Source organism: Leptonychotes weddellii, chromosome 6 (assembly GCF_054177405.1).
Source record: "Leptonychotes weddellii isolate Sample4059 chromosome 6, ASM5417740v2, whole genome shotgun sequence".
Classification (NCBI taxonomy): Eukaryota; Metazoa; Chordata; class Mammalia; order Carnivora; family Phocidae; genus Leptonychotes; species Leptonychotes weddellii.
Window position 1 is genome coordinate 63,449,642 of NC_138374.1, and position 9,274 is coordinate 63,458,915.

At 48.6% G+C, this 9,274-nt stretch overlaps 1 protein-coding gene across 1 annotated transcript in view; it reads right to left on the reverse strand.

The window, feature by feature from the left end:
• Positions 1-3,523, reverse strand: part of SIPA1L2 (signal induced proliferation associated 1 like 2) — a 199,801-nt gene extending 196,278 nt beyond the window's left edge. The window contains exon 1 of the mRNA XM_081823165.1: positions 3,403-3,523. The gene's annotated coding sequence lies outside the window, so the exon portion shown is untranslated. The remainder of the gene's footprint in view (positions 1-3,402) is intronic.
• Positions 3,524-9,274: the final 5,751 nt, after the last annotated feature.

Sequence of the window (9,274 nt, forward strand, 5' to 3'; positions counted from 1 at the left end):
CATCAGTCATGTCCATTACTCTAATACCTTTATTTTAAATGTGAAAGAAATCTAATATGTTGGTGCTGAAAGAGATCACGGAAATACTTCATCCAAACTCATTCGTGCCAGGGGGTAGAGGCAGGAAACTAGCTGTTTCTGTCCCTCCTGCCTAACACTCTCCCTATTCTATCACCCTGCAAGGGAATTAGGTACATTCATAGGAGTAGTAAAATCTGGAACATGGTTCCTTGTATTCTTTAGAACTGTACGTCATATCTCATTCAAGTTCAAAACAGAACAAAAACTGCTTTGCTTTTCAGTTAACAACAGTCTAAATTTTCTTCAAATTCAGCATGTCTTTGAAAGGATAGGTAATCCTAAACTGCCAGGACAAGTAGATCAGAAATGCAAAGACTCAATGCCTTCCTCAAACTCAAAAAAACCACCAAAACACCTTGCATTTACCAATTACGGCTGGGATTCCGATGGGAGCAGTACCCACTTAAACACATAGTTATTTGCAAAGTATGCCATAAACACAACCCCTTTTAAATTAGCTTTGATGACCAAACATAAACACTTTCAAGTCAGTTTCGATTACCAGACAGTTGCCCTTTCAAGGTAGCTCACTACTATTTCCTCACTTTCAAGAACAGATAGATTATCAAAATGAATAACCCACTACTCCTTTTGCCTCAGGTGAAAAGATCCCCAGGCAGACAGGTGTTTACTAAGCTCAGGTATCAAGGAATCCTTCAAAATACCATTCCAGTCACAAGGGCTGGGGGAAAACAACTTACAAACCCCCAGTACACAGCTTTAACTAGAGTAAACATCATAAAAGCCAAATAACGGTGCTCTGATAATTCCCCTATCACATTCCATAAAATTAAAGCTCTTTAAAAAAGGCTAAGACTTAAAAAAATAAGCACCTGGGGGCGCCTGGGTGGCTCAGTTGGTTAAGCATCTGACTCTTGATTTCGGCTCAGGTCATGATCTCAGGGTTGTGAGATCGAGCCCCACATCAGGCTCCGTGCTGGGTGTGGGGTCTGCTTAAGATTCTCTCTCCTTGGGGCGCCTGGGTGGCTCAGTCGGTTAAGCGACTGCCTTCGGCTCAGGTCATGATCCTGGAGTCCCAGGATCAAGTCCCGCATCGGGCTCCCTGCTCGGCAGGGAGTCTGCTTCTCCCTCTGACCCTCCCCCCTCTCATGTGCTCTCTCTCAAATAAATAAATAAATAAATCTTTAAAAAAAAATAAGCATCTGATGAAAAATAGACACTTAAATCAGCTGGGGAAAATCTGCAGCCTGTATCCCAAGGCCAGACGTTCTAACTCCATACCTGCAATTTAGCTCGTATTTTCCAGACCAAATGCTTACACTGCTTCTTACCTAAGTTCATTTCACCCCATCTATAGGTAGCATGTGGGTACTGATAAAAGCTGTTTCTGATTTCATTTCCTACTTCCCAGATGTTTGCTAGAGAGTTTTCTTTTCCCCCTTCAGCTATTTATGAATACACTCTAATTTAGAACAAACAAATTCAACATGTCGTATTTTAAGCTGGGCAAGACACACAATAAACGACAGCTATAAAATAAGTCTAAGATATTTCTCCAGCTTATGAACAAGTTTGCCTACCGAGGCAAGATCTGGACAGGCTGCCATGGTCTTGCTTTAGAAAAAAAGGACGAAAAACGTTTAACTGAGAACCTGCTTCTGCTAAAATGGCCAACTACAGGCTACTGTACTTCTCATAAAAGGGGTTGTGCTTAGAAGTGAAAAACCAAGTACCAATTAGGGAGAAAGAAATAGAGATGCCCCTAACACAATCATTGGTATGAATTATGCATATAGACTCCAACTACCTGCATCACTGGAATCTTAGGAAGAATCAACGCTATATCTGTATCCAAAACTCAAGAAAGACTGCACTTTCCCATGAAAAATAGTCTTTTATCCGTCTCTGAATCAAGCAGTGAACTACTAAATTAAGCAGTAAACACAGTAAGTGAAAATGCTGTCTAAATACATTCCTCAAATGTATTCCTCAAATAAATCAAAACATGAAACAGACATCCTTAAATTTGTGACTAAAAATGGTGACCAAGTTGTCTCTTGAAATTCCTCTTTAGGAATGCCAGAAGTAATAGGACACCTCTTGAAATCTAGATGTTTGTTTTATAAGGAAGTCATATATTTCAAAGAAAGCAACAGTTCTAGAGATTTTTTTCTGCCATTACTAATTGCAAAACTGGAAAAATTGCCGCCAGGATTGCAGATAGCCAACTCAAAAGCCCAGTTTACTAAATGCCTGTAATAAGAAAGCCATCTAGTGTTAACATTTAGAAATGAAAACTGCAGACAAAAGAGGCAAAGAAAAGAAAAATCTTAGTGACTATTTTGAACTTACTGAGAGCAAACCTATGAGAATCGTCAAGATTCTTTGTTTAAAAAAAAAAAAAAGGCCATCCTTATGACAACCAACTCTAATCTACACAAAATCCAAAATATGCACAATTTTATTTTGACCAAAATCATGTTTTGGTGACCACAATTCCGTGACCAATGCACTTGATTTTTCCAATACTCACGCTGGAGTCATCTTGGGCTGAATTAATTTAACTGAAGCAGGTTAATGATGACAAATATCTCCCAGAGGGGTAATGCCAAGTTGTTTTCTCTTCCCCAGATGCATCGGCTCTCTCTTGTAGATGATGAACCGAAATTGATTCTTTGGGTTTGTGGCACGGTTGAAAATTAATCTGTAGGTGCTCGTGGGGATACTCCCAGGACGTGGTCAAACTAGCTTTAATAATATGGGGGGACCCGGCAAGGCCCGGGAGCGGAGGATGGAGCGAGGCATGGGACACCGGGGAGGTGGCAGAGCCGTCGGGACCCCGAAGGGAGGTCGCGCCGAGTTGGAAGGGCGCTCGCCCCGGCTCGGGATCTTACAAAGAGGGAGCCGGGCGCCGGCGAGGGCGCGCGCTGGGGGCGCACACCTTCCCGGGGGAATACACCCCGCAGCAAGTTCAGCAAGTCACCCCGCCCGGCGCGCCAGTGCACCGCGTCCGGCAGCCTTTTATCTTTGCTCTTAGGTTAGTCACAGAGGAGTTGCTGCGCACCCAGAGGAGGTCCTCATTAGTGCTCGTGTCACCAAGACGGGAATAACCTTTCTGCCGATCGATAACTTTGAGAGAACGAGCGGCGGCGGCTCCTCTTGCACCCGGGGCTCCGGAGCGCGGGCGCATCTGCCAGCCGGACCCCCGCCCCACGCCCCTGCCCTGCCCCCGGCCGCCGTCAGCCCCCGAAGCAGCCCCTTCACCCCGGGACAGTCCTCGCCGAGGTCGTGTGCGGACACCACACGAAGGCTCCCCGAGCGGATCCCGCCTCGCTCCCCGTCCGCTCGCCCGACACGCACCTCGGAGACGCAGTCCGCCGGGACCTGCTACAGCCAGCGAGCGCGCGGCGGCGCGTACCGGGGCCGCAGCCTCGCCGCCCGCCGCTGCCCGGGGCTGCCCATCGGCCCGGACTCTGCCGGCGCCGGGCTCCGGCGGGAGGCGGCCCGGACCCGCCGGCTGCGGCTGGAGCTGTCGGCCTGAGCTCGCGCGGGCGGGCGGGCGGCCGGGGCGGGGGCGCGGCGCTGCTCCTCCTCCTCTATCGTCCTCCTCCCGCTCCGCCTGCTCCTCCCGGGCTCCCGGTCTGCAGCGCCGGCTCCCGACGCCGCCGCCCGCCCGCCCGGCGGCACCGCCCCCCGCCCGCTCTGCGGCCTCCCATTGGCCGCCGCCTGCAGGCCCCCTCGGCCCCGCCCCGCGATTGGGCGCGGGCGCCGTCCGTCCCGCCGCCCCGCGGGGCTCCGGGCTCAGCCGGTGCGCTGTTCCCAGGCCCCGCGGCGCGCGAGAGCGGCGCGTCCCGCAGGGGTTCGGACGCCCTTCCCTGGGAGGGGACTCCGGAGCGCGGGGCCGAGGCGCCCGGCGACTTCGAGGGAGGTGCAGCCTACCTGGACCCGCGCTCTGGGAGGGCCGACGGCGCCCTCCGCGGACTCCTATTACCCCTCTGGCTGAAATAAGTTAAAATCCCCGAGTCCGGCTCCGAGCGGCCACCTCGCGCCGTCGCGACCCTGCCCGGCCCTCCACTCTGAGAGACGCGCCCGCCCGGCGCTCCGGTCCCCGCGCCGCCGGAGTCTGAGTGTCGCCGGCCAAGGAGACACAACCATTCGCGGGCGTTGCGCGGACACCTGCCCCAAAACGCAGCAGAATCGCCGAGGTCGGCGACAGCCCAGTCGACTGCCTCACTGGGGTCAGCAGAGGACCGCAGGAGGAGCGAGATCCAACTGTGTGCCGGCCTGGGAGGGCGCCCCCGGACCGCCCAGGCGGTGCCCCTACTGTGTGCCGGTCTGGGAGGGGGGCATCCCAGGACTCTCCAGGCGGCTCCCCTACTGTGCGCGGGCCTGGGAGGGCGCCCCCGGCCCGCCCAGGCGGTGCCCCTACTGTGTGCGGGTCTGGGAGGGGGGCGTCCCAGGACTGCCCAGACGGTGCCCCTACTGTGTTCAGCCCCGGGAGGGCGCCCCGGGGCGACCCTGGCAGAGCCGCTGCCCCCAGGGGTGGGAGGTGGCACGGAGAAACGTATAAATAAATAGAACGTTAAGACAAGGTCAGGTAGATGCCAGCGCGCAGGAATGCTACGGGGATTAAAACTTCCGGAGCTTGGTGGTGGGTGGGGGGGTCGGGGGAGGTGGGGTTGCTTATGAGGCAAGAAGTTCAGGCGCCCTAGGCCCAGCCCCGAGCCCGCCCACCCCACCGCCAGGCAATCCTCAACCTAGAGCAGGAATGTTTTTAGATCTTTATCTGGAGGAGGAGGGAATGAACTTTTTATACCCATCTCTTTCTACTTTCCTAGGAAATGTCGATCACCCAGGAGGAAGCACCACTTGAAACTATTAATATAAATTGTTCGACACTTGAATTGGTTGCTGAAAAATTTAAGGAAGTCTTTTAAGAGAAGACTTTTTTTAAGCTGCGGTGGCTTTGGCTCTGCCTAACCAAGGACAGTGGGAGTCCTCTAAGCAGGAGTAGACAGGTGTAGGTGGTCTCTAACATACCTTTCAGCCCCACCATAGCATTTCCTGAGCTGGCTTTTGCAGTGGTGGTAAGCTGGCCCGGCAGTTTCCTGAAACTGGATTCAGGGCTTTCAGTTCCTCTTTCTAGAGGCAGAATTCTTCCTGGAGAGATAAAGTTGTGTGTACTTCCCCATCACAAACACTCCCTAGAACATAACCCTGTGAAAAATTAGAGGGTGTTCCTCCCATGCTGTATTTCTCTGTTATCTAAAGTGTGTACATCTCGTACAATCTTTTATATCCCTTTGTAAAATATGTGTCTAATATATGAGAGTGGGTGTAATAAAACAGGTCAGAGAGTGTTACAATGACATGACAAAACTTCTGAGGGCTCCAGGTTTGCTGGGCTTCCCAACTGTCGCCCCGTTATCAGCACTTACAAGATTGTCATTTATTCATTCAACAAACACAATACGGGGACACTGTGATGTTCCAGAAGATGCTAAGAGCAGGGGATCTGAGAACACATAGGACATGGGCCCTGCTCTTCAGCTCACCGTCTCACAGGTGACGATCCTCGTACATCGTAGATGCTCTACTAGAGGTATGAACAAAATCCCACAGTAGCAGTCATGGACAGACGTTTCCTGGGGGAGCCTAGGGAGAACATGGTTCCCTTCATAACTCATTATCACAGTACTTCTCAAGCTTCACATCATTGCTCGTTTCATTGTCTTTCCCACTATTATGTAAGGGCTTAAGGAACAGAACCACGGTTCCCCTGCAATTTGACCAATGGCTCAGACTGTCTCAGTCAGTGGGTTGGCCCTAAGGTGGTTCTTGCTGCTGCAGCTGCAAGTGCCCATTATCCGGATGTGTTCCTTAATGTCCAGTACGGAGCGACCTTATAAGGACGTCTGCCCAGACTCACGATGATGTCAGCCACAATTCTCTTCCTCTCCCACGTTACCATCTTTCTCCTTGTGTTTTGCGAACTAAAACCAAAATAGCTTGGGCCCTTTTGGCCACTACCAAAGTTGGTGGCGTTTCTATAAGTGCTTGTAAGGGACACTGCAGAGTAATCAGCTGTCTGCGTTTATGAAAGCCCGTGAGAGTTTCTGATTTCCCAGGGCCCCAGGTCACATGCAGCCCTCCCTTGTCACCATGTCCCCGGCTTCAGGAGACATATACTGAGCCCCTTTGCCATGTCTGGCCAATGCTGGATAGTGGCGATGGTGCCCAGGGCCAGCCCAACAAGGTGCCTGCCTTGTAACGTACTGTGAGATCTTCAAGGGACAAAGCTCAGGAATGAGTCTTCTTCCCCAAAAACATACTCCAGAAATACTGTTAGATTTAATGCCTATGTCCTTCCTCACTGGTGTTTGCATCAGCCCTCTTGTTTCATGTCTTTTTGGGGAAGGGTAGAAACTGAAATTACCTCCCCTGGTAAGATATCAGTGCAGTATTTTGGCCTTAGGATATCTTACTGGGGGAAAAAAAAATTTTTTTCTATTAAAGCTATAAATTTTGCTGAAGTTCTAGAGAAAAATATCAACTCTGAAGTATGACACTCTATTTGCCCGAAAGCTAGAGTGAAGGGTCATGTGTTCATCTTGTCACTGTCCCCTTCCCTCAGGTCCAGGCTTCCTCCCGCCTTGTTCACTTTCCGCCTCTGCTCCTGTGCATTTCACCGTGCTCTCAATGGTTCCTAAAGAAATAAACTCAAGGGATTAATCCTCTTTACAATTCTGAATCAGCACATCAACTCCTTTTGAAATAATTCCAATATCAGTCTTACCTATTTTTTCTCCAAATGGTGTAAAAAGGCACAGAGTTCAAAGACATACCGGCTGTCTACGCCATTCCAAGATTTTGAGCTTGTTGGCTGACCTTGGCTAGTACTCGTATCTATTTACCTTTGAATTTAGCAAAACAGGAGTCTTATTTTCTTAACCCACTACAGCGAGTTTCTCCCTACAAACCATATGTATGCACCATAATAAACCCGAATGGCTATCTAAGCTATAAGGTTTTCGATTCCCACCCTCATTTCCTCTTCCCCCTTTCTACTATCAACCCTCTTTTAAAAAGTACTTCTTTTAAGTCAAATGAATATTCATAAATTGCAACAAATGTGTATTCATTTCATACTACCTTCAGGGCGTTCTGAGAGACTCAAAAGACCCCAAGGGCTGAACACCATTGTTTGTGAATTTCATGATAAGGAGCAGGTGCTCGGGGACCACTGATGAATGGTGCCCACAGGGAGAGCGGGAGAGCCAACTGCCTGCAGGCAAAGCTTGAGCCAAGGGGGGAAGGGTTCATCAAAGATACCAAACCTGCTGAGCAGGGAGGAGAGAAGAGAACACTACCAGCAAGAAGCAGCTCAATGGGCAAAGACACAGGAACAAACAGTGCGAGGCATGCTTGGGAAACAGCTGTGCCCTTTGGCCGAGCACAGGCTTTCTCACTTATGTAACATATCTAGTGCTTTGTCCGTTCGAGATCCCATTTTCTTCCTAGATCCCATTTTCTTCCTAGAAGGGAAATCATCCCAAGCGGACAAGCATATAGGCATTGCTTCACCTCCCTTTCAAAATGGCAAGCTCTCCCAACAGAAACTTGTTAGGCTGTGGTCTTATAAAGTAAAAAAAAAAAAAAAAAAAAAAAGTGCCAACTTCTGGTGCAATTCAAAAAAAACATGGTTAGGCTCCAGCTCAGAAACCTGGGTTATTGGCTCTGGTTGTGAGTATTCCAGTAGTCCTGATAAAAAGAAAAAACCTATTCCTCTTCAAGTGGAACTCAGTAGAATAAGGTAAGAGTTATTAAATGTTGTGCTAAATATCACATATTACCCATGGGAGCCAAAGAAGAAAACTATTCTGATAAAAAATAAAAATTCTGCCAGGATAGCTGGAGGCCTACTGGTGTGCTCACTTCTGCTCTGGGGGGTGCAGAAGATTCTTACATACAAGTAACCAGATCATCCTCAAAACCGTATAATACGGCTAAGCTGGGATTTTTACATAGGAAAATTCTAAGAACAGTGCACAGTCAATACATTTAAAATTGCATGTTGCAAAGATGTGTGCATGAAGATTTGGAGAGGCAGTATGCATGGAGGGATTGAAGATCAGTGACAAACGTCTTTCAGAAGGGAAGGGTTTCTTGTTTTCTGTTTCACAAATAAGAAATCCTCTATGTTGATCTTTGCTGTAACGTTCCTAATCCAATGTTTCTGCAAGAATCTTCCAAGACACATGGATTATTTCTCTTCTGATGATCTAAGCTCTTGCCCACAGCTACTCGCATCGTCTTCCCTTTACCTTCCCCAGCCCGGACGCACAGCTAAGCGACTCGTACAAATTTTATCACCCTGACAACTGTCTTCTGCCCCCTCACCTCACCTCACTTAAAAAAAACAAAAAGAAAAAGGCCTAAACTACATATAATCCAAAAGCATCTTCCACCTTTGCTCTTGCTTTGGTGGAAACCCAGATCGTGGATGCTTTAGGAGCCCACACATTTTGGCATTAGACAACCCTGGCTCTGAATCTGGTTGGGAAGCTTCTTAGATACATGACTATAGACAAGTGACATCTCAAAGTTCCATTTTCCTCAGAAGATGAGGGTAACCATACATCAGAGGGTGGTGGTAATGATTCCATGTGATTTGGGATATAAAGTGCTTAGCACGGTGGCTACATCACCAGTGTTTACCATCTCCTGGTACCCCTTCAAAGTAGGGACTGGCCTTTTATTTCAGCCCCTCCCACAGAATCCGGCACAGGGTAGGGGCTTGGTAAACAGCTGATGGATGAGTAGAGGACTGGGAGGACCATCGCGCTGAAAGATAAAGTTCTGTATTTGTTTTCCTATTTTCTGTCATAGGGGATGTAAAGTTTGTATCTTAATCCTCCAAATTTTATTCCTACTTGGGACTTACAGTATTCATTCACCAGCGTTTTGGGTTCTTCTTTTCAGAAATGACCAAGCAATCACAGTAACAATGTAAGTTGAATTGATCTGTGAGCAACTGCTACGCTGTACCACTAGATGGCGTCTATCAATAATAACACTAAAAAGCGCCACACATAGTTGGCGAGGTAATAATTCTAAAGAAATTAATACAGAAAAGGCAAATGTATCTGTGTGTATACATATTCACATATATATGTACCTTTTGCACATGACTTCTCCTTAATATTGGCTATAAATCTAAAGCTGTCTACAG